Below are 19,757 nucleotides of genomic sequence, written 5' to 3' on the forward strand. Positions count from 1 at the left end.
TGTTAGCCTGCATTGGGTCACAATGGATCCTTGCTTCTCTTAACCTCTGTGGTGTCACAATGCATCCCATGCCCTTTTAGGCCACTTGATGTCACAATGAATCATTTGATTCTTGGCCTCCATGGTGTCATAATGGTTCCTTGTTTCTATTGGGCCCCATGCTGTCACAATTCATCCCTGGCCCTTTTACGCCCCCTGGTGTCAAATGGGATCCTGGGATTATTAGCCTGCATTGGGTCACAATGGATCCTTGCTTCTCTTAACCCCTGTGGTGTCACAATGCATCCCATGCCCTTTTAGGCCACTTGATGTCACAATGAATCATTTGATTCTTGGCCTCCATGGTGGTGTAATTGTACCAGGTTTTACTTGGGCCCCATGCTTTCACAATACATCCCTGCCCTTTTAGGCCCATTGGTGTAAACAAGGGATCATTAGATTGTTAGCCTGCATAGGGTCACAATGGTTCCTTGCTTCTCTTAACCTCTGTGGTGTCACAATGCATTCCAAGCCCTTTTAGGGCACTTGGTCTTACAATGAACCATTTGATTCTTGGCCTCCATGGTGTCATAATGGTTCCTTGCTTCTATAGGACCCCATGCTGTCAGAGTTCATCCGTGGTCCTTTTTCGCCCCCTGGTGTCAAATGGGATTCTTAGATTGTTAGCCTGCATTGGGTCACAATGGATCCTTGCTTCTCTTAACCCCTGTGGTGTCACAATGCATCCCATACCCTTTTAGGCCACTTGATGTCACAATGAATCATTTGATTCTTGGCCTCCATGGTGGCATAATTGTACCAGGTTTTACTTGGGCCCCATGCTTTCACAATTCATCCCTGCCCCTTTTAGGCCCATTGGTGTCACAAGGGATCATTAGATTGTTAGCCTGCATTGGGTCACAATGGTTCCTTGCTACTCTTAACCTCTGTGGTGTCAAAATGCATCCCATGCCCTTTTAGGCCACTTGATGTCACAATGAATCATTTGATTCTTGGCCTCCATGGTGACATAAAGGTTCCTTGCTTCTATAGGTCCCCATGCTGTCAGAGTCCATCCGTGGTCCTTTTGCGCCCCCTGGTGTCAAAAGGGATTCTTAGATTGTTAGCCTGCATTGGGTCACAATGGATCCTGGCTTCTCTTAACCCCTGTGCTGTCACAATGCATCCCATGCCCTTTTAGGCCACTTGATGTCACAATGAATCATTTGATTCTTGGCCTCCACGGTGGCATAATAGATCCTTGCTTCTATTGGTCCCCGTGCTGTAACAATTCATCCCTGGCCCTTTTTATACACCCTGGTGCCACAAGGGATCATTAGATTGTTAGCCTGCATTGGGTCACAATGGTTCCTTGCTTCTCTTAACCTCTGTGCTGTCACAATGCATCCCATACCCTTTTAGGCCACTTGATGTCACAATGAATCATTTGATTCTTGGCCTCCATGGTGGCATAATAGGTCCTTGCTTCTATTGGTCCCCGTGCTGTAACAATCCATCCCTGGCCCTTTTTATGTCCCTGGTGCCACAAGGGATCATTAGATTGTTAGCCTGCATTGGGTCACAATGGTTCCTTGCTTCTCTTAACCTCTGTGGTGTCACAATGCATCCCATGCCCTTTTAGGCCACTTGATGTCACAATGAATCATTTGGTTCTTGGCCTCCATGGTGTCATAATGGTTCCTTGTTTCTATTGGGCCCCATGCTGTCACAATTCATCCCTGGCCCTTTTACGCCCCCTGGTGTCAAATGGGATCCTGGGATTATTCGCCTGCATTGGGTCACAATGGATCCTTGCTTCTCTTAACCCCTGTGGTGTCACAATGCATCCCATGCCCTTTTAGGCCACTTGATGTCACAATGAACCATTTGATTCTTGGCCTTCATGGTGTCATAATGGTTCCTTGCTTCTATAGGACCCCACGCTGTCAAGGTTCATCCGTGGTCCTTTTGCGCCCCCTGGTGTCAAAAGGTATTCTTAGATTCTTAGATTGTTAGCCTGCATTGGGTCACAATGGATCCTTGCTTCTCTTAACCCCTGTGATGTCACAATGCATCCCATGCCCTTTTAGGCCACTTGATGTCACAATGAATCATTTGATTCTTGGCCTCCATGGTGGTGTAATTGTACCAGGTTTTACTTGGGCCCCATGCTTTCACAATACATCCCTGCCCTTTTAGGCCCATTGGTGTAAACAAGGGATCATTAGATTGTTAGCCTGCATAGGGTCACAATGGTTCCTTGCTTCTCTTAACCTCTGTGGTGTCACAATGCATTCCAAGCCCTTTTAGGGCACTTGGTCTTACAATGAACCATTTGATTCTTGGCCTCCATGGTGTCATAATGGTTCCTTGCTTCTATAGGACCCCATGCTGTCAGAGTTCATCCGTGGTCCTTTTTCGCCCCCTGGTGTCAAATGGGATTCTTAGATTGTTAGCCTGCATTGGGTCACAATGGATCCTTGCTTCTCTTAACCCCTGTGGTGTCACAATGCATCCCATACCCTTTTAGGCCACTTGATGTCACAATGAATCATTTGATTCTTGGCCTCCATGGTGGCATAATTGTACCAGGTTTTACTTGGGCCCCATGCTTTCACAATTCATCCCTGCCCCTTTTAGGCCCATTGGTGTCACAAGGGATCATTAGATTGTTAGCCTGCATTGGGTCACAATGGTTCCTTGCTTCTCTTAACCTCTGTAGTGTCAAAATGCATCCCATGCCCTTTTAGGCCACTTGATGTCACAATGAATCATTTGATTCTTGGCCTCCATGGTGACATAAAGGTTCCTTGCTTCTATAGGTCCCCATGCTGTCAGAGTCCATCCGAGGTCCTTTTGCGCCCCCTGGTGTCAAAAGGGATTCTTAGATTGTTAGCCTGCATTGGGTCACAATGGATCCTGGCTTCTCTTAACCCCTGTGCTGTCACAATGCAACCCATGCCCTTTTAGGCCACTTGATGTCACAATGAATCATTTGATTCTTGGCCTCCACGGTGGCATAATAGATCCTTGCTTCTATTGGTCCCCGTGCTGTAACAATTCATCCCTGGCCCTTTTTATACCCCCTGGTGCCACAAGGGATCATTAGATTGTTAGCCTGCATTGGGTCACAATGGTTCCTTGCTTCTCTTAACCTCTGTGCTGTCACAATGCATCCCATACCCTTTTAGGCCACTTGATGTCACAATGAATCATTTGATTCTTGGCCTCCATGGTGGCATAATAGGTCCTTGCTTCTATTGGTCCCCGTGCTGTAACAATCCATCCCTGGCCCTTTTTATGTCCCTGGTGCCACAAGGGATCATTAGATTGTTAGCCTGCATTGGGTCACAATGGTTCCTTGCTTCTCTTAACCTCTGTGGTGTCACAATGCATTCCAAGCCCTTTTAGGCCACTTGATCTTACAATGAACCATTTGATTCTTGGCCTCCATGGTGTCATAATGGTTCCTTGCTTCTATAGGACCCCATGCTGTCAGAGTTCATCCGTGGTCCTTTTGCGCCCCCTGGTGTCCAATGGGATTCTTAGATTGTTAGCCTGCATTGGGTCACAATGGATCCTTGCTTCTCTTAACCCCTGTGCTGTCACAATGCATCCCATGCCCTTTTAGGCCACTTGATGTCACAATGAATCATTTAAATCTTGGCCTCAATGGTGGCGTAATTGTACCAGGTTTTACTTGGGCCCCATGCTTTCACAATACATCCCTGCCCCTTTTAGGCCCATTGGTGTCAAAAGGGATCATTAGATTGTTAGCCTCCATTGGGTCACAATGGATCCTTGCTTCTCTTAACCCCTGTGCTGTCACAATGCATCCCATGCCCTTTTAGGCCACATGACGTCACAATGAATCATTTGATTCTTGGCCTCCACGGTGGCATAATAGATCCTTGCTTCTATTGGTCCCCGTGCTGTAACAATCCATCCCTGGCCCTTTTTATACCCCCTGGTGCCACAAGGGATCATTAGATTGTTAGCCTGCATTGGGTCACAATGGATCCTTGCTTCTCTTAACCTCTGTGGTGTCACAATGCATCCCATGCCCTTTTAGGCCACTTGATGTCACAATGAATCATTTGATTCTTGGCCTCCATGGTGTCATAATGGTTCCTTGTTTCTATTGGGCCCCATGCTGTCACAATTCATCCCTGGCCCTTTTACGCCCCCTGGTGTCAAATGGGATCCTGGGATTATTAGCCTGCATTGGGTCACAATGGATCCTTGCTTCTCTTAACCCCTGTGGTGTCACAATGCATCCCATGCCCTTTTAGGCCACTTGATGTCACAATGAACCATTTGATTCTTGGCCTTCATGGTGTCATAATGGTTCCTTGCTTCTATAGGACCCCACGCTGTCAAGGTTCATCCGTGGTCCTTTTGCGCCCCCTGGTGTCAAAAGGTATTCTTAGATTCTTAGATTGTTAGCCTGCATTGGGTCACAATGGATCCTTGCTTCTCTTAACCCCTGTGATGTCACAATGCATCCCATGCCCTTTTAGGCCACTTGATGTCACAATGAATCATTTGATTCTTGGCCTCCATGGTGGTGTAATTGTACCAGGTTTTACTTGGGCCCCATGCTTTCACAATACATCCCTGCCCTTTTAGGCCCATTGGTGTAAACAAGGGATCATTAGATTGTTAGCCTGCATAGGGTCACAATGGTTCCTTGCTTCTCTTAACCTCTGTGGTGTCACAATGCATTCCAAGCCCTTTTAGGGCACTTGGTCTTACAATGAACCATTTGATTCTTGGCCTCCATGGTGTCATAATGGTTCCTTGCTTCTATAGGACCCCATGCTGTCAGAGTTCATCCGTGGTCCTTTTTCGCCCCCTGGTGTCAAATGGGATTCTTAGATTGTTAGCCTGCATTGGGTCACAATGGATCCTTGCTTCTCTTAACCCCTGTGGTGTCACAATGCATCCCATACCCTTTTAGGCCACTTGATGTCACAATGAATCATTTGATTCTTGGCCTCCATGGTGGCATAATTGTACCAGGTTTTACTTGGGCCCCATGCTTTCACAATTCATCCCTGCCCCTTTTAGGCCCATTGGTGTCACAAGGGATCATTAGATTGTTAGCCTGCATTGGGTCACAATGGTTCCTTGCTACTCTTAACCTCTGTGGTGTCAAAATGCATCCCATGCCCTTTTAGGCCACTTGATGTCACAATGAATCATTTGATTCTTGGCCTCCATGGTGACATAAAGGTTCCTTGCTTCTATAGGTCCCCATGCTGTCAGAGTCCATCCGTGGTCCTTTTGCGCCCCCTGGTGTCAAAAGGGATTCTTAGATTGTTAGCCTGCATTGGGTCACAATGGATCCTGGCTTCTCTTAACCCCTGTGCTGTCACAATGCAACCCATGCCCTTTTAGGCCACTTGATGTCACAATGAATCATTTGATTCTTGGCCTCCACGGTGGCATAATAGATCCTTGCTTCTATTGGTCCCCGTGCTGTAACAATTCATCCCTGGCCCTTTTTATACACCCTGGTGCCACAAGGGATCATTAGATTGTTAGCCTGCATTGGGTCACAATGGTTCCTTGCTTCTCTTAACCTCTGTGCTGTCACAATGCATCCCATACCCTTTTAGGCCACTTGATGTCACAATGAATCATTTGATTCTTGGCCTCCATGGTGGCATAATAGGTCCTTGCTTCTATTGGTCCCCGTGCTGTAACAATCCATCCCTGGCCCTTTTTATGTCCCTGGTGCCACAAGGGATCATTAGATTGTTAGCCTGCATTGGGTCACAATGGTTCCTTGCTTCTCTTAACCTCTGTGGTGTCACAATGCATTCCAAGCCCTTTTAGGCCACTTGATCTTACAATGAACCATTTGATTCTTGGCCTCCATGGTGTCATAATGGTTCCTTGCTTCTATAGGACCCCATGCTGTCAGAGTTCATCCGTGGTCCTTTTGCGCCCCCTGGTGTCCAATGGGATTCTTAGATTGTTAGCCTGCATTGGGTCACAATGGATCCTTGCTTCTCTTAACCCCTGTGCTGTCACAATGCATCCCATGCCCTTTTAGGCCACTTGATGTCACAATGAATCATTTAAATCTTGGCCTCAATGGTGGCGTAATTGTACCAGGTTTTACTTGGGCCCCATGCTTTCACAATACATCCCTGCCCCTTTTAGGCCCATTGGTGTCAAAAGGGATCATTAGATTGTTAGCCTCCATTGGGTCACAATGGATCCTTGCTTCTCTTAACCCCTGTGCTGTCACAATGCATCCCATGCCCTTTTAGGCCACATGACGTCACAATGAATCATTTGATTCTTGGCCTCCACGGTGGCATAATAGATCCTTGCTTCTATTGGTCCCCGTGCTGTAACAATCCATCCCTGGCCCTTTTTATACCCCCTGGTGCCACAAGGGATCATTAGATTGTTAGCCTGCATTGGGTCACAATGGATCCTTGCTTCTCTTAACCTCTGTGGTGTCACAATGCATCCCATGCCCTTTTAGGCCACTTGATGTCACAATGAATCATTTGATTCTTGGCCTCCATGGTGTCATAATGGTTCCTTGTTTCTATTGGGCCCCATGCTGTCACAATTCATCCCTGGCCCTTTTACGCCCCCTGGTGTCAAATGGGATCCTGGGATTATTAGCCTGCATTGGGTCACAATGGATCCTTGCTTCTCTTAACCCCTGTGGTGTCACAATGCATCCCATGCCCTTTTAGGCCACTTGATGTCACAATGAATCATTTGATTCTTGGCCTCCCCGGTGGCATAATAGATCCTTGCTTCTATTGGTCCCCGTGCTGTAACAATCCATCCCTGGCCCTTTTTATACCCCCTGGTGCCAAAAGGGATCATTAGATTGTTAGCCTGCATTGGGTCACAATGGATCCTTGCTTCTCTTAACCTCTGTGGTGTCACAATTCTTTCCAAGCCCTTTTAGGCCACTTGATGTCACAATGAACCATTTGATTCTTGGCCTTCATGGTGACATAATGGTTCCTTGCTTCTATAGGTCCCCACGCTGTCAAGGTTCATCATTGGTCCTTTTGCGCCCCCTGGTGTCAAAAGGGATTCTTAGATTCTTAGATTGTTAGCCTGCATTGGGTCACAATGGATCCTTGCTTCTCTTAACCCCTGTGCTGTCACAATGCATCCCATGCCCTTTTAGGCCACTTGATGTCACAATGAATCATTTAAATCTTGGCCGCAATGGTGGCGTAATTGTACCAGGATTTACTTGGGCCCCATGCTTTCACAATACATCCCTGCCCCTTTTAGGCCCATTGGTGTCAAAAGGGATCATTAGATTGTTAGCCTCCATTGGGTCACAATGGATCCTTGCTTCTCTTAACCCCTGTGGTGTCACAATGCATCCCATGCCCTTTTAGGCCACATGACGTCACAATGAATCATTTGATTCTTGGCCTCCACGGTGGCATAATAGATCCTTGCTTCTATAGGTCCCCGTGCTGTAACAATCCATCCCTGGCCCTTTTTATACCCCCTGGTGCCACAAGGGATCATTAGATTGTTAGCCTGCATTGGGTCACAATGGTTCCTTGCTTCTCTTAAGCTCTGTGGTGTCACAATGCATCCCATGCCCTTTTAGGCCACTTGATGTCACAATGAATCATTTGATTCTTGGCCTCCATGGTGTCATAATGGTTCCTTGTTTCTATTGGGCCCCATGCTGTCACAATTCATCCCTGGCCCTTTTACGCCCCCTGGTGTCAAATGGGATCCTGGGATTATTCGCCTGCATTGGGTCACAATGGATCCTTGCTTCTCTTAACCCCTGTGCTGTCACAATGCATCCCATGCCCTTTTTGGCCACTTGATGTCACAATGAATCATTTGATTCTTGGCCTCCATGGTGGCATAATTGTACCTGGTTTTACTTGTGCTCCATGCTTTCACAATTCATCCCTGCCCCTTTTAGGCCCATTGGTGTCACAAGGGATCATTAGATTGTTAGCCTGCATTGGGTCACAATGGTTCCTTGCTTCTCTTAACCTCTGTGGTGTCACAATGCATTCCAAGCCCTTTTAGGCCACTTGATGTCACAATGAATCATTTGATTCTTGGCCTCCACGGTGGCATAATAGATCCTTGCTTCTATTGGTCCCCGTGCTGTAACAATCCATCCCTGGCCCTTTTTATACCCCCTGGTGCCACAAGGGATCATAAGATTGTTAGCATGCCTTGGGTCACAATGTTTCCTTGCTTCTCTTAACCCCTGTGGTGTCACAATGCATTCCAAGCCCTTTTAGGCCACTTGATGTCACAATGAACCATTTGATTCTTGGCCTTCATGTTGTCATAATGGTTCCTTGCTTCTATAGGTCCCCATGCTGTCAGAGTTCATCCGTGGTCCATTTGCGCCCCCTGGTGTCAAAAGGGATTCTTAGATTGTTAGCCTGCATTGGGTCCCAATGATTCCTTGCTTCTCTTAACCCCTGTGGTGTCACAATGCATCCCATGCCCTTTTAGGCCACTTGATGTCACAAGGAATCATTTGATTCTTGGCCTCCATGGTGGCATAATTGTACCAGGTTTTACTTGGGCCCCATGCTTTCACAATTCATCCCTGCCCCTTTTAGGCCCATTGGTGTCACAATGGATCATTAGATTGTTAGCCTGCATTGGGTCACAATGGTTCCTTGCTTCTCTTAACCTCTGTGGTGTCACAATGCATCCCATGCCCTTTTAGGCCACTTGATGCCACAATGAATCTTTTGATTCTTGGCCTCCATGGTGTCATAATGGTTCCTTGTTTCTATTGGGCCCCATGCTGGCACAATTCATCCCTGGCCCTTTTAGGCCCATTGGTGTCACAAGGGATCATTAGATTGTTAGCCTGCATTGGGTCACAATGGTTCCTTGCTTCTCTTAACCCCTGTGCTGTCACAATGCATCCCATGCCCTTTTAGGCCACATGATGTCACAATGAATCATTTGATTCTTGGCCTCCACGGTGGCATAATAGATCCTTGCTTCTATTGCTCCCCGTGCTGTAACAATCCATCCCTGGCCGTTTTTATACCCCCTGGCGCCACAAGGGATCATTAGATTGATAGCATGCATTGGGTCACAATGGTTCCTTGCTTCTCTTAAGCTCTGTGGTGTCACAATGCATTCCAAGCCCTTTTAGGCCACTTGATGTCACAATGAATCATTTGATTCTTGGCCTCCATGGGGGCGTAATTGTACCAGGTATTAATTGGGCCCCATGCTGTCACAATACATCCGTGCCACTTTTAGGCCCATTGGTGTCCAAAGGGATCATTAGATTGTTAGCCTCCTTTGGGTCACAATGGATCCTTGCTTCTCTTAACCCCTGTGCTGTCACAATGCATCCCATGCCCTTTTAGGCCACATGATGTCACAATGAATTATTTGATTCTTGGCCTCCATGGTGGCATAATAAATCCTTAGTTCTATTGGTCCCTGTGCTGTAACAATTAATCCCTGGCACTTTTAGGCCCATTGGTGTCACAAGGGATCATTAGATTGTTAGCCTGCATTGGGTCACAATGGTTCCTTGCTTCTCTTAACCACTGTGCTGTCACAATGCATCCCATGCCCTTTTAGGCCAATTGATGTCACAATGAATCATTTGATTCTTGGCCTCCATGGTGTCATAATGGTTCCTTGTTTCTATTGGGCCCCATGCTGTCACAATACATCCCTGGCCCTTTTACGCCCCCTGGTGTCAAATGGGATCCTGGGATTATTAGCCTCCATTGGGTCACAATGGATCCTTGCTTCTCTTAACCCCTGTGCTGTCACAATGCATCCCATGCCCTTTTAGGCCACTTGATGTCACAATGAACCATTTGATTCTTGGCCTCCACGGTGGCATAATAGATCCTTGCTTCTATTGGTCCCCGTGCTGTAACAATCCATCCCTGGCCCTTTTTATACCCCCTGGTGCCACAAAGGATCATTAGATTGTTAGCCTGCATTGGGTCACAATGGTTCCTTGCTTCTCTTAACCCCTGTGGTGTCACAATGCATCCCATGCCCTTTTTGGCCACTTGATGTCACAATGAATCATTTGATTCTTGGCCTCCATGGTGGCATAATTGTACCTGGTTTTACTTGTGCTCCATGCTTTCACAATTCATCCCTGCCCCTTTTAGGCCCATTGGTGTCACAAGGGATCATTAGATTGTTAGCCTGCATTGGGTCACAATGGTTCCTTGCTTCTCTTAACCTCTGTGGTGTCACAATGCATTCCAAGCCCTTTTAGGCCACTAGATGTCACAATGAACAATTTGATTCTTGGCCTTCATGGTGTCATTATGGTTCCTTGCTTCTATACGTCCCCACGCTGTCAAGGTTCATCCGTGGTCCTTTTGCGCCCCCTGGTGTCAAATGGGATTCTTAGATTGTTAGCCTGCATTGGGTCACAATGGATCCTTGCTTCACTTAACCCCTGTGGTGTCACAATGCATCCCATGCCCTTTTAGGCCACTTGATGTCACAATGAATCATTTGATTCTTGGCCTCCATGGTGGCGTAATTGTACCAGGTTTTACTTGGGCCCCATGCTTTCACAATACATCCCTGCCCCTTTTAGGCCCATTGGTGTCACAAGGGATCATTAGATTGTTAGTCTCCATTGGGTCACAATGGATCCTTGCTTCTCTTAACCTCTGTGGTGTCACAATGCATCCCATGCCCTTTTAGGCCACATGATGTCACAATGAATCATTTGATTCTTGGCCTCCATGCTTGCATAATAGATCCTTGCTTCTATTGGTCCCCGTGCTGTAACAATCCATCCCTGGCCCTTTTTATGCCCCCTGGAGCCACAAGGGATAATTAGATTGTTAGACTGCATTGGGTCACAATGGTTCCTTGCTTCTCTTAACCTCTGTGGTGTCACAATGCATTCCAAGCCCTTTTAGGCCACTTCGTCTTACAATGAACCATTTGATTCTTGGCCTCCATGGTGGCATAATTATACCAGGTTTTACTTGGGCCCCATGCTTTCACAATTCATCCCTGCCCCTTTTAGGCCCATTGGTGTCACAAGGGATCATTAGATTGTTAGCCTGCATTGGGTCACAATGGTTCCTTGCTTCTCTTAACCTCTGTGGTGTCACAATGCATCCCATGCCCTTTTAGGCCACTTGGTCTTACAATGAACCATTTGATTCTTGGCCTCCATGGTGTCATAATGGTTCCTTGCTTCTATAGGACCCCATGCTGTCAGAGTTCATCTGTGGTCCTTTTGCGCCCCCTGGTGTCAAGTGGGATTCTTAGATTGTTAGCCTGCATTGGGTCACAATGGATCCTTGCTTCTCTTAACCCCTGTGGTGTCACAATGCATCCCATGCCCTTTTAAGCCACTTGATGTCACAATGAATCATTTGATTCTTGGCCTCCATGGTGGCATAATTGTACCAGGTTTTACTTGGGCCCCATGCTTTCACAATTCATCCCTGCCCCTTTTAGGCCCATTGGTGTCACAAGGGATCATTAGATTGTTAGCCTGCATTGGGTCACAATGGTTCCTTGCTTCTCTTAACCCCTGTGGTGCCACAATGCATCCCATGCCCTTTTAGGCCACTTGATGTCACAATGAATCATTTGATTCTTGGCCTCCATGGTGTCATAATGGTTCCTTGTTTCTATTGGGCCCCATGCTGTCACAATTCATCCCTGGCCCTTTTACGCCCCCTGGTGTCAAATGGGATCCTGGGATTATTAGCCTCCATTGGGTCACAATGGATCCTTGCTTCTCTTAACCCCTGTGCTGTCACAATGCATCCCATGCCCTTTTAGGCCACTTGATGTCACAATGAATCATTTGATTCTTGGCCTCCACGGTGGCATAATAGATCCTTGCTTCGATTGGTCCCCGTGCTGTAACAATCCATCCCTGGCCCTTTTTATACCCCCTGGTGCCACAAAGGATCATTAGATTGTTAGCCTGCATTGGGTCACAATGGTTCCTTGCTTCTCTTAACCTCTGTGGTGTCACAATGCATTCCAAGCCCTTTTAGGCCACTAGATGTCACAATGAACCATTTGATTCTTGGCCTTCATGGTGTCATAATGGTTCCTTGCTTCTATACGTCCCCATGCTGTCAGGGTGCATCCGTCGTCCTTTTGCGCCCCCTGGTGTCAAAAGGGATTCTTAGATTGTTAGCCTGCATTGGGTCACAATGGTTCCTTGCTTCTCTTAACCCCTGTGGTGTCACAATGCATCCCATGCCCTTTTAGGCCACTTGATGTCACAATGAATCATTTGATTCTTGGCCTCCATGGCGGCATAATTGTACCAGGTTTTACTTGGGCCCCATGCTTTCACAATCCATCCCTGCACCTTTTAGGCCCATTGGTGTCACAAGGGATCATTAGATTGTTAGCCTGCATTGGGTCACAATGGTTCCTTGCTTCTCTTAAACTCTGTGGTGTCACAATGCATTCCAAGCCCTTTTAGGCCACTAGATGTCACAATGAACCATTTGATTCTTGGCCTTCATGGTGTCATAATGGTTCCTTGGTTCTATACGTCCCCACGCCGTCAAGGTTCATCCGTCGTCCTTTTGCGCCCCCTGGTGTCAAAAGGGATCATTAGATTGTTAGCATGCATTGGGTCACAATGGTTCCTTGCTTCTCTTAACCCCTGTGCTGTCACAATGCATCCCATGCCCTTTTAGGCCACTTGATGTCACAATGAATCATTTGATTCTTGGCCTCCACGGTGGCATAATAGATCCTTGCTTCTATTGGTCCCCGTGCTGTAACAATCCATCCCTGGCCCTTTTTATACCCCCTGGTGCCAAAAGGTATCATTAGATTGTTAGCCTGCATTGGGTCACAATGGTTCCTTGCTTCTCTTAACCTCTGTGGTGTCACAATACTTTCCAAGCCCTTTTAGGCCACTAGATGTCACAATGAACCATTTGATTCTTGGCCTTCATGGTGGCATAATGGTTCCTTGCTTCTATACGTCCCCACGCTGTCAAGGTTCATCCGTTGTCCTTTTGCGCCCCTTGGTGTCAAAAGGGAATCTTAGATTGTTAGCCTGCATTGGGTCACAATGGATCCTTGCTTCTCTTAACCCCTGTGGTGTCACAATGCATCCCATGCCCTTTTAGGCCACTTGGTCTTAGAATGAACCATTTGATTCTTGGCCTCCATGGTGGCATAATGGTTCCTTGTTTCTATTGGGCCCCATGCTGTCACAATTCATCCCTGCCCCTTTTAGGCCCATTGGTGTCACAAGGGATCATTAGATTGTTAGCCTGCTTTGGGTCACAATGGTTCCTTGCTTCTCTTAACCCCTGTGATGTCACAATGCATCCCATGCCCTTTTAGGCCACTTGATGTCACAATGAATCATTTGATTCTTGGCCTCCACGGTGGCATAATAGATCCTTGCTTCTATTGGTCCCCATGCTGTAACAATCCATCCCTGGCCCTTTTTATACCCCCTGGTGCCACAAGGGATCATTAGATTGTTAGCCTCCATTGGGTCACAATGGTTCCTTGCTTCTCTTAACCTCTGTAGTGTCACAATGCATTCCAAGCCCTTTTAGGCCACTTGATGTCACAATGAACCATTTGATTCTTGGCCTTCATGGTGTCATAATGGTTCCTTGGTTCTATACGTCCCCACGCCATCAAGGTTCATCCGTCGTCCTTTTGCGCCCCCTGGTGTCAAAAGGGATTCTTAGATTGTTAGCCTGCATTGGGTCACAATGGTTCCTTGCTTCTCTTAACCCCTGTGCTGTCACAATGCATCCCATGCCCTTTTAGGCCACTTGATGTCACAATGAATCAATTGATTCTTGGCCTCCATGGTGGCATAATTGTACCAGGTTTTACTTGGGCCCCATGCTTTCACAATTCATCCCTGCCCCTTTTAGGCCCATTGGTGTCACAAGGGATCATTAGATTGTTAGCCTGCTTTGGGTCACAATGGTTCCTTGCTTCTCTTAACCCCTGGGGTGTCACAATGCATCCCATGCACTTTTAGGCCACTTGATGTCACAATGAATCATTTGATTCTTGGCCTCCATGGTGTCATAATGGTTCCTTGTTTCTATTGGGCCCCATGCTGTCACAATTCATCCCTGGCCCTTTTACGCCCCCTGGTGTCAAATGGGATCCTGGGATTATTAGCCTCCATTGGGTCACAATGGATCCTTGCTTCTCTTAACCCCTGTGCTGTCACAATGCATCCCATGCCCTTTTAGGCCACTTGATGTCACAATGAATCATTTGATTCTTGGCCTCCACGGTGGCATAATAGATCCTTGCTTCTATTGGTCCCCGTGCTGTAACAATCCATCCCTGGCCGTTTTTATACCCCCTGGTGCCACAAGGGATCATTAGATTGTTAGCATGCATTGGGTCACAATGGTTCCTTGCTTCTCTTAAGCTCTGTGGGGTCACAATGCATTCCAAGCCCTTTTAGGCCACTTGATGTCACAATGAATCATTTGATTCTTGGCCTCCATGGGGGCATAATTGTACCAGGTTTTAATTGGGCCCCATGCTGTCACAATACATCCGTGCCACTTTTAGGCCCATTGGTGTCCAAAGGGATCATTAGATTGTTAGCCTCCTTTGGGTCACAATGGATCCTTGCTTCTCTTAACCCCTGTGCTGTCACAATGCATCCCATGCCCTTTTAAGCCACATGATGTCACAATGAATTATTTGATTCTGGGCCTGCATGGTGGCATAATAAATCCTTAGTTCTATTGGTCCCTGTGCTGTAACAATTAATCCCTGGCACTTTTAGGCCCATTGGTGTCACAAGGGATCATTAGATTGTTAGCCTGCATTGGGTCACAATGGTTCCTTGCTTCTCTTAACCCCTGTGCTGTCACAATGCATCCCATGTCCTTTTAGGCCACTTGATGTCACAATGAACCATTTGATTCTTGGCCTCCATGGTGGCATAATTGTACCAGGTTTTACTTGGGCCCCATGCTTTCACAATTAATCCCTGGCCCTTTTAGGCCCATTGGTGTCACAAGGTATCATTAGATTGTTAGCCTGCATTGGGTCACAAAGGTTCCTTGCTTCTCTTAACCTCTGTGGTGTCACAATGCATCCCATGCCCTTTTAGGCCACTAGATGTCTCAATGAACAATTTGATTCTTGGCCTTCATGGTGTCATAATGGTTCCTTGCTTCTATACGTCCCCACGCTGTCAAGGTTCATCCGTGGTCCTTTTGCGCCCCCTGGTGTCAAATGGGATTCTTAGATTGTTAGCCTGCATTGGGTCACAATGGATCCTTGCTTCTCTTAACCCCTGTGCTGTCACAATGCATCCCATGCCCTTTTAGGCCACTTGATGTCACAATGAATCATTTGATTCTTGGCCTCCATGGTGGCGTAATTGTACCAGGTTTTACTTGGGCCCCATGCTTTCACAATATATCCCTGCCCCTTTTAGGCCCATTGGTGTCACAAGGGATCATTAGATTGTTAGTCTCCATTGGGTCACAATGGATCCTTGCTTCTCTTAACCTCTGTGGTGTCACAATGCATCCCATGCCCTTTTAGGCCACATGATGTCACAATGAATCATTTGATTCTTGGCCTCCATGCTGGCATAATAGATCCTTGCTTCTATTGGTCCCCGTGCTGTAACAATCCATCCCTGGCCCTTTTTATGCCCCCTGGAGCCACAAGGGATAATTAGATTGTTAGACTGCATTGGGTCACAACGGTTCCTTGCTTCTCTTAACCTCTGTGGTGTCACAATGCATTCCAAGCCCTTTTAGGCCACTTCGTCTTACAATGAACCATTTGATTCTTGGCCTCCATGGTGGCATAATTATACCAGGTTTTACTTGGGCCCCATGCTTTCACAATTCATCCTTGCCCCTTTTAGGCCCATTGGTGTCAGAAGGGATCATTAGATTGTTAGCCTGCATTGGGTCACAATGGTTCCTTGCTTCTCTTAAGCTCTGTGGTGTCACAATGCATCCCATGCCCTTTTAGGCCACTTGGTCTTACAATGAACCATTTGATTCTTGGCCTCCATGGTGTCATAATGCTTCCTTGCATCTATAGGACCCCATGCTGTCAGAGTTCATCTGTGGTCCTTTTGCGCCCCCTGGTGTCAAGTGGGATTCTTAGATTGTTAGCCTGCATTGGGTCACAATGGATCCTTGCTTCTCTTAACCCCTGTGCTGTCACAATGCATCCCATGCCCTTTTATGCCACTTGATGTCACAATGAATCATTTGATTCTTGGCCTCCATGGCGGCATAATTGTACCAGGTTTTACTTGGGCCCCATGCTTTCACAATCCATCCCTGCCCCTTTTAGGCCCATTGGTGTCACAAGGGATCATTAGATTGTTAGCCTGCATTGGGTCACAATGGTTCCTTGCTTCTCTTAACCTCTGTGGTGTCACAATGCATTCCAAGCCCTTTTAGGCCACTTGATGTCACAATGAACCATTTGATTCTTGGCCTTCATGGTGTCATAATGGTTCCTTGGTTCTATACGTCCCCACGCCGTCAAGGTTCATCCGTCGTCCTTTTGCGCCCCCTGGTGTAAAAAGGGATTCTTTGATTGTTAGCCTGCATTGGGTCACAATGGTTCCTTGCTTCTCTTAACCCCTGTGCTGTCACAATGCATCCCATGCCCTTTTAGGCCACTTGATGTCACAATGAATCAATTGATTCTTGGCCTCCATGGTGGCGTAATTGTACCAGGTTTTACTTGGGCCCCATGCTTTAACAATACATCCCTGCCCCTTTTAGGCCCATTGGTGTCAAAAAGGATCATTAGATTGTTAGCCTGCATTGGGTCACAATGGTTCCTTGCTTCTCTTAACCCCTGTGCTGTCACAATGCATCCCATGCCCTTTTAGGCCACTTGATGTCACAATGAATCATTTGAGTCTTGGCCTCCATGGTGTAATAATGGTTCCTTGTTTCTATTGGGCCCCATGCTGCCACAATTCATCCCTGGCCCTTTTACGCCCCCTGGTGTCAAATGGGATCCTGGGATTATTAGCCTCCATTGGGTCACAATGGTTCCTTGCTTCTCTTAACCCCTGTGCTGTCACAAAGCATCCCATGCCCTTTTAGGCCACTTGATGTCACAATGAATCATTTGATTCTTGGCCTCCATGGTGGCATAATAGATCTTTGCTTCTATTGGTCCCCGTGCTGTAACAATCCATCCCTGGCCCTTTTTATACCCCCTGGTGCCACAAAGGATCATTAGATTGTTAGCCTGCATTGGGTCACAATGGTTCCTTGCTTCTCTTAACCTCTGTGGTGTCACAATGCATTCCAAGCCCTTTTAGGCCACTAGATGTCACAATGAACCATTTGATTCTTGGCCTTCATGGTGTCATAATGTTTCCTTGGTTCTATACGTCCCCACGCTGTCAAGGTTCATCCGTGGTCTTTTTGCGCCCCCTGGTGTCAAAAGGGATTCTTAGATTGTTAGCCTGCATTGGGTCACAATGGTTCCTTGCTTCGCTTAACCCCTGTGCTGTCACAATGCATCCCATGCCCTTTTAGGCCACTTGATGTCACAATGAATCATTTGATTCTTGGCCTCCATGGTGGCGTAATTGTACCAGGTTTTACTTGGGCCCCATGCTTTCACAATACATCCCTGCCCCTTTTAGGCCCATTGGTGTCAAAAGGGATCATTAGATTGTTAGCCTCCATTGGGTCACAATGGATCCTTGCTTCTCTTAACCTCTGTGGTGTCACAATGCATCCCATGCCCTTTTAGGCCACATGATGTCACAATGAATCATTTGATTCTTGGCCTCCAAGGTGGCATAATAGATCCTTGCTTCTATTGGTCCCCGTGCTGTAACAATCCATCCCTGGCCCTTTTTATGCCCCCTGGCGCCACAAGGGATAATTAGATTGTTAGCCTGCATTGGGTCACAATGGTTCCTTGCTTCTCTTAACCTCTGTGGTGTCACAATGCATTCTAAGCCATTTTAGGCCACTTGGTCTTACAATGAACCATTTGATTCTTGGCCTCCACGGTGGCATAATGGTTCCTTGATTCTATACGTCCCCATGCTGTCAGAGTTCATCTGTGGTCCTTTTGCGCCCCCTCGTGTCAAAAGGGATTCTTAGATTGTTAGCCTGCATTGGGTCACAATGGATCCTTGCTTCTCTTAACCCCTGTGGTGTCACAATGCATTCCATGCCCTTTTAGGCCACTTGATGTCACAATGAATCATTTAAATCTTGGCCTCCATAGTGGCGTAATTTTACCAGGTTTTAATTGGGCCCCATGCTGTCACAATTCTTCCCTGGCCCTTTTACGCCCCCTGGTGTCAAATGGGATCCTGGGATTATTAGCCTCCATTGGGTCACAATGGTTCCTTGCTTCTCTTAACCCCTGTGCTGTCACAATGCATCCCATGCCCTTTTAGGCCACTTGATGTCACAATGAATCATTTGATTCTTGGCCTCCATGGTGGCATAATTGTACCAGGTTTTACTTGGGCCCCATGCTTTCACAATTCATCCCTGCCCCTTTTAGGCCCATTGGTGTCACAAGGGATCATTAGATTGTTAGACTGCATTGGGTCACAATGGTTCCTTGCTTCTCTTAACCTCTGTGGTGTCACAATGCATCCCATGCCCTTTTAGGCCACTTGGTCTTAGAATGAACCATTTGAGTCTTGGCCTCCATGGTGTCATAATGGTTCCTTGTTTCTATTGGGCCCCATGCTGTCACAATTCATCCCTGGCCCTTTTACGCCCCCTGGTGTCAAATGGGATCCTGGGATTATTAGCCTGCATTGGGTCACAATGGATCCTTGCTTCTCTTAACCCCTGTGCTGTCACAAAGCATCCCATGCCCTTTTAGGCCACTTGATGTCACAATGAATCATTTGATTCTTGGCCTCCATGGTGGCATAATAGATCTTTGCTTCTATTGGTCCCCGTGCTGTAACAATCCATCCCTGGCCCTTTTTATACCCCCTGGTGCCACAAAGGATCATTAGATTGTTAGCCTGCATTGGGTAACAATGATTCCTTGCTTCTCTTAACCTCTGTGGTGTCACAATGCATTCCAAGCCCTTTTAGGCCACTTGATGTCACAATGAACCATTTGATTCTTGGCCTTCATGGTGTCATAATGTTTCCTTGGTTCTATACGTCCCCACGCTGTCAAGGTTCATCCGTGGTCTTTTTGCGCCCCCTGGTGTCAAAAGGGATTCTTAGATTGTTAGCCTGCATTGGGTCACAATGGTTCCTTGCTTCGCTTAACCCCTGTGCGGTCACAATGCATCCCATGCCCTTTTAGGCCACTTGATGTCACAATGAATCATTTGATTCTTGGCCTCCATGGTGGCGTAATTGTACCAGGTTTTACTTGGGCCCCATGCTTTCACAATACATCCCTGCCGCTTTTAGGCCCATTGGTGTCACAAGGGATCATTAGATTGTTAGCCTCCATTGGGTCACAATGGATCCTTGCTTCTCTTAACCTCTGTGGTGTCACAATGCATCCCATGCCCTTTTAGGCCACATGATGTCACAATGAATCATTTGATTCTTGGCCTCCAAGGTGGCATAATAGATCCTTGCTTCTATTGGTCCCCATGCTGTAACAATCCATCCCTGGCCCTTTTTATGCCCCCTGGTGCCACAAGGGATAATTAGATTGTTAGCCTGCATTGGGTCACAATGGATCCTTGCTTCTCTTAACCCCTGTGCTGTCACAATGCATCCCATGCCCTTTTATGCCACTTGATGTCACAATGAATCATTTGATTCTTGGCCTCCATGGCGGCATAA

This window comes from Cinclus cinclus, chromosome 33, assembly GCF_963662255.1.
Source record: "Cinclus cinclus chromosome 33, bCinCin1.1, whole genome shotgun sequence".
NCBI lineage: Eukaryota > Metazoa > Chordata > Aves > Passeriformes > Cinclidae > Cinclus > Cinclus cinclus.